This window comes from Furipterus horrens, unplaced genomic scaffold (genome assembly GCF_987537825.1).
Source record: "Furipterus horrens unplaced genomic scaffold, mFurHor1.1.pri manual_scaffold_17, whole genome shotgun sequence".
Lineage (NCBI taxonomy): Eukaryota > Metazoa > Chordata > Mammalia > Chiroptera > Furipteridae > Furipterus > Furipterus horrens.
Genome location: NW_028327187.1, coordinates 96,565,421 through 96,570,708, shown reverse-complemented (window position 1 = coordinate 96,570,708; position 5,288 = coordinate 96,565,421). Strand labels below are relative to the sequence as shown.

General features: G+C 49.1%; 1 pseudogene; it reads left to right on the top strand.

Moving 5' to 3' along the window:
- The first annotated feature begins 2,019 nt into the window (after window positions 1–2,019).
- On the top strand, window positions 2,020–2,787 carry LOC149991664 (ferritin heavy chain pseudogene; annotated as a pseudogene).
- The last annotated feature ends 2,501 nt before the right edge of the window (window positions 2,788–5,288 follow it).

Here is a 5,288-nt window from a genome sequence, read left to right as displayed (position 1 = left end):
ACTTGCAAGTTTAGGTCCTCAAGTGTGCTTCTGACCAACAGGTTATACTGAAGTTCCTGTGACCACCTCCTCAAGTTTGATAATTTTCTGGAATGGCTCACAGAACTTAGGAAAACAATTTACTTATTAGAGCACCAGTTTATTATAATAGGATGTGACTTAGTATCAGCCAGGTGGAAGTGACACATGGAGCAAGGTATGGGGAGAGGCAGCATGGATCTTCCATGGCCATTCTCATTGCATCCCCCTCACAGCACTGCCATGTGTTCACCAACCCAGATGCTTTCTGAATCCCTTCCATTAGCCTTTTATGAAGGCCTCATTACAATAGGCATGAATAATTAAATGATTGGCCTTTAATGATTAAGTCAACCTCAAGCCCCTCCCCCCTCTAGAGATCTGGATGAATGACTGAAAGCTCCAACCCTCTAATAGCACAGCTTGTTTCCCTGGCAACCAGCTCTCCATCGTTAGGTGGTTCCCAAAAGTTACCTCATCATCATAAACTCACATATGGCTGAAAGGAGTTTCTTTTGAATAGCAAAAGTCTCCTTCCAATTTTATAACTCCAAGTTCCTTCAAAAGCTCCAGATAGCACCCTGGTTGGTGTGGCTCAGTGGGTGGAGTGCTGGCCTGCGAACCAAAGGGTAGCTGCTTCGATTGCCAATCCAGGAATATGCCTGGGTTAGGGGCCAGGTCCCCAATAGAGGGCAAGTGAGTGGCAACCATACATTGATGTTTCTCTCTCTCTCTCTCTCTCCCTTCCCCTCTAAAAATAAATGAATAAAATCTTTACCTAAAAAATAAATTCTTTAAAAATCAGGTACGAATAGAAATCAAGTATTGTGTCAAAATATGCTCTACCACTCTTATCACTCAGAAAATTAGAAGGGTTTTAGGATCTCTGACCAGATGCTCTCAGGGAGGAGGGGGATGTACTGCTGAGGCTTTAAAAGTGAACCTGGCACATGGTCCCTGACACGACACGACAGGACCCAAAAAGAGAAAAGCACCAAGAGCATCACCAAACAAGACTTTGCAGACCTTGAACGCTAGAACAGGGAGGGGTGGCTCCATGTACTCCGGAAATCTGGTCATTTTCCAGGAGCCAAGGACCCACCAGGTGTTCTTTGTCATGAAGGAGCAGTTACATAAGAGTTCATATTATTATTGGTAGTAAAATCTATATAAGCCAAGGGGCAGGGATCGTTCCTCTGAAGCCTTACCTGTGGAGCGGACACACTGCCCAGGACAGTGGTGTTGCCACCCAAGGTCCCTGAGGACCGCCGCCTGGAGACTTCCTGGTGTAGAGTTCTGTGACTTCAGATGCTGACAGTTCTGTTGGTGATGTATTACCCCTGAAATTGCCCTCTGGCATTTCCTGCATCTGGCCATTGATTTGTATTCTTCCCTAATAACGCGTTATGTTTTTTTTTCCTTTATCACTATCCAGAGCATCTGTGCTGCGCACTATGGGGTGGGGGGGGTGGAAAAAAGAAGGCGAAGAGATTATTCAAAGCACATGGATGCATGAGCAATGCACCCAAACAATGGTGAGGAGAGAGCCTGAGGTGGATGGGAACTGGGTGGGGATGGGAAATGGGCGAAAAAGTGGGGACGACATAATAGCATAAATACTAAGAGATAAAAAATATTAAATGCCATCTGCTCCGAACAGATTCTCCCTGCCCTCACACAGGCTGTTTTGGAACCTGGGACACATTGTTGGTGCTCTGCGCACTTAAAGCCCCCTCACTTCCCCTTCCGCCCCGCCCTAGCACAGCTAGGAATGCTCCCTGATCCCGCCCCTCTCCGCAACACTCGCGAGAAACGATCTCTTCTTCATCTTCCGGTCCCTCCTTCCACCTTCCGGTCCCATCTCCCATCTTTCCTTCCCATCTCGGAACCAAGAGGCAGCCATTCTGCGTCTAGCCACACTGGTCGCTTATTGCAGGGACAATCCGAGGGTTCCACCGCCATCGCAGCTGATTGAGCCTCCAGCTGTCCTCGTCTACCACCATGGGGATCATCCGTCGCCAGAGAAAGTGCGGCCTTCGCCTATGCCGCCGTCCTTCCTACAGCCCGCCCCTCCGATGTCTTGAGGAGGCTTTGTTGGCTGGGGTGCCTATACTTCCAGGCATGGTTCCTGCTGTCGTGGCCCCGCAGCCACTGCAGCCTCTGCTGCCACTGCCACCGCCGCAGCCACCGCCGCAGCCACCGCCACCACCTCCCCCACCGCCACCGCCCCTGCAGCTTTCACAAGTGCGCCAGAACTACCATCCGCTCTGCGAGGCTGCCATCAACAGGCAGATCAACCTGCAGCTCCACGTCTCCTACGTGTACCTGTCCATGGCCTTCTACTTCGACCGCCAGGATGTGGCCTTGAAGCACTTCGCTACCTTCTTCTTGTGGCTGTCGAGAGAGGAATGGGAGCAGGCCCAGAAGCTGATGCGACTGCAGAACCAGCGAGGGGGTCGAATCCACCTGTTCAGTATCCAGAGGCCTGACCGAAGCAACTGGGGGAGCTGCCACAGGGCCCTGAAATCCGCCTTGCAGCTGGAGAGGATCGTGAACCAGAGTGTGCTCCGTCTATTCCACCTGGCTACCCTAAAGAACGACGCCCATCTGTGTGATGTCCTGGAGCATCACTACCTGCGCCAGGCTGTGAAGTTCATCACAAAGTTGGGAGCCAGCATCGTCAACCTGCGCAAGCTGGGGGCGCCGCAGTGTAGCCTGGCAGAGTACCTCTTTGACAGGCTCACCCTGGGCGCCAGCAAGAAGAACTGAGCCTGGACTGCCTTCCTGATAGTCGCGGGGGGACCTCCCCCGCTCACCGAGCCCAGCGTGCCTGTTGCCACCGGGCCCTTGCAAAACAGTCCCTTCAGTTTTTACGTTTGAGTTTTACCATTTCTTCTAATAAAATTACTGGTTGCTAAATAAAGTTCTTTCATGGATTCGTGTGTGCAAAGCCCTGTCCTTTTAAGTTTTAAAACAGGTATCCAGGAGTCTCTCCACCCACATATGCCCCAATCACGGGCAGCTCTGGATCTCCATGGATGGAGGGAGGGGGTATCCCTGGGACCCTGGATGGAGGGAAGGGGTATTCCCTGATCCCTGGATGGATTCAGCGAATGTTCCATGGGACCTTGGTTGGAGGGACGGGGTGTTCCTTGAGGCTCAGGAAGGAGGGAGGGGGTATACCCCTGGGCCCTGGATGGAAGGAGGGGGCATTCCATGGACTCTGGATGGCAGGAGCAGTTATCCAGGAGACCCTGGATGCCGTGAGAATATATTCTGTGGCACCTTGGAAAATGCAGTATTCGTATCGTATCGGCAGCCGTCCGTCTCGAGAGACGATGGTGTAGCTTCTTAAGAGTCTATCTGCACCGCCGAGAATGGCTGTGCAGTCCGACTCGGGAGTGACACGGTATCTGTCTCCTCCCGTGTTGAATCGACATCTTGCGATGACGCTGGAGTGTCCTCTCCAGTGAAGCTGAAGCTACAGAGCCTAGGCAGGGTGATATGGAGGGTCTGCTGTTGCCCATGCAGCAGACCCCCCCTCTCTTCGCAGCTGAAGGGTCCAAGGGAAAGACGGAGTCAATACAGCTTGGCTTCAGGTGTGCCGCAGGAGTTGCCGGTGTTGACTACAACGTCAAACCGCCTTAGGGACTCCGGCTCCGGATTTTCTGTCGGGGTTTACTCCCTTAGCCTTTCCCCTGAAGAGGTATGCCGCCAGGCAGCGGAGGTTTTTTGGAGTCAGAGTTTTCCTTCTCTGAAAATGCAGTATTAACCTTCTCCTTATAAACCATATGGTATATGTAGGTGGGATGAAGTGGATGGTGTGGGGCTTGGTGAATGCAGACGCATGTTCGTGCTAAAGGTTTAAAGCCTGGCCTTAAAGTTATAGGTGTGCTTGCCCCTGGGGAAAGAGTGAAGAGAATGGGATTGGGCAGGAATTTAAAAACAGGGTTCTTACAGTTACCAGTATCTGGGTAGCGATATGCATACCCCAGAAGCCACCTGAGCACAGTACCTCTGTGACAAACTCACCCTCAGCAACAGCAATGGCTGAACCCTAGGCTGGCTCTTCCATAGACACAGGAGTAACTTCCCATGGTCACCATGCTGGACATGCATAGTGCCCTTAAAAAACATCCAAATACAGGATTTTTTTCTTCAGTTGTACTCTTTCTTCCATGAAGGTAACATGGTATCCCAAACCCCAAATTATATCCAGAGGACTGAAAAATACCAAGTCAAGGCTTAATTAAGGTCCAGTTTCTGATATTGAATATTAAGTTGAAAAAATTCCCCTGAATGTTATCAGTGACTCACTGCTTTGGACAATGTACGAAGTGTGGAGAGCTGAAGCTGGGAAACCAGTTCAGAGCTCTTGTAGCTGGCCCAGGTGAAAGACAATGACAGTTGAACTATTGTGGTGACTGAGAAAATGAAGCAATGTGGACAAATTCCAGATGGATCGGATGAGTTACAAGCTTCGCTTATGGACCAGAGGTGAAGAGTGAGAAATGAGGAAAATAATCTAGGTTCAGGTGCTTAGAATTGAATACCTGGGTTGATAATAGCGCTGTTTATTAATTTGGGAAGGTTTGGGCAGGGGCATACTGGAGTAGAAGGATGGGAATGCCATATTACATATAATCTGAGATGCCTATTAGACATCCAAGTGAAACTATCATGTAGATAAATCTGAGGTTGTGAAGCTCTTTATAGACTCAATGTTTCAAGTTTGCATCAGGGCTGGGTGTGCCGGCACCCTTGGCATAGCAACTACCAAGATTTTATACATATACAGAAAAAAAAATGTGTGTTCAGCATTAACTATATTGTTTATACACTCTAGGCACAATGAGACACTTACCAATTAGGGGATTGGGAACACTCCCCAAACCGAAGTTCCTAGATACAAGGCCCAAGGTCCAACCCCGCAAGGAGGCCTTTCTAAAGACAGTGATGTCAGTCCTGCTATGTTAACTCATTCATGCATAGTAGGTGTTATTTACCCAAATGGGCATTTATCATCTACCCACTAGTAGGATGAGCCTGATACAACAATATCTGTATTTAAGATATGGACATTGGTGGGGTGGTTATGTCATATGGATGGATCCCATATGTTAGGATTAAGTTAAGGAATAACAATATCTACTATGTTGCAGAGGATGGGCATGATTCTACAATGCAAGTAGTTTTCACTAGTTTCATCCCATCCTTTTCCCTTAATCACAGTTCTTCATCTTCTAATAACCTTGTTTTAATTCACCCAA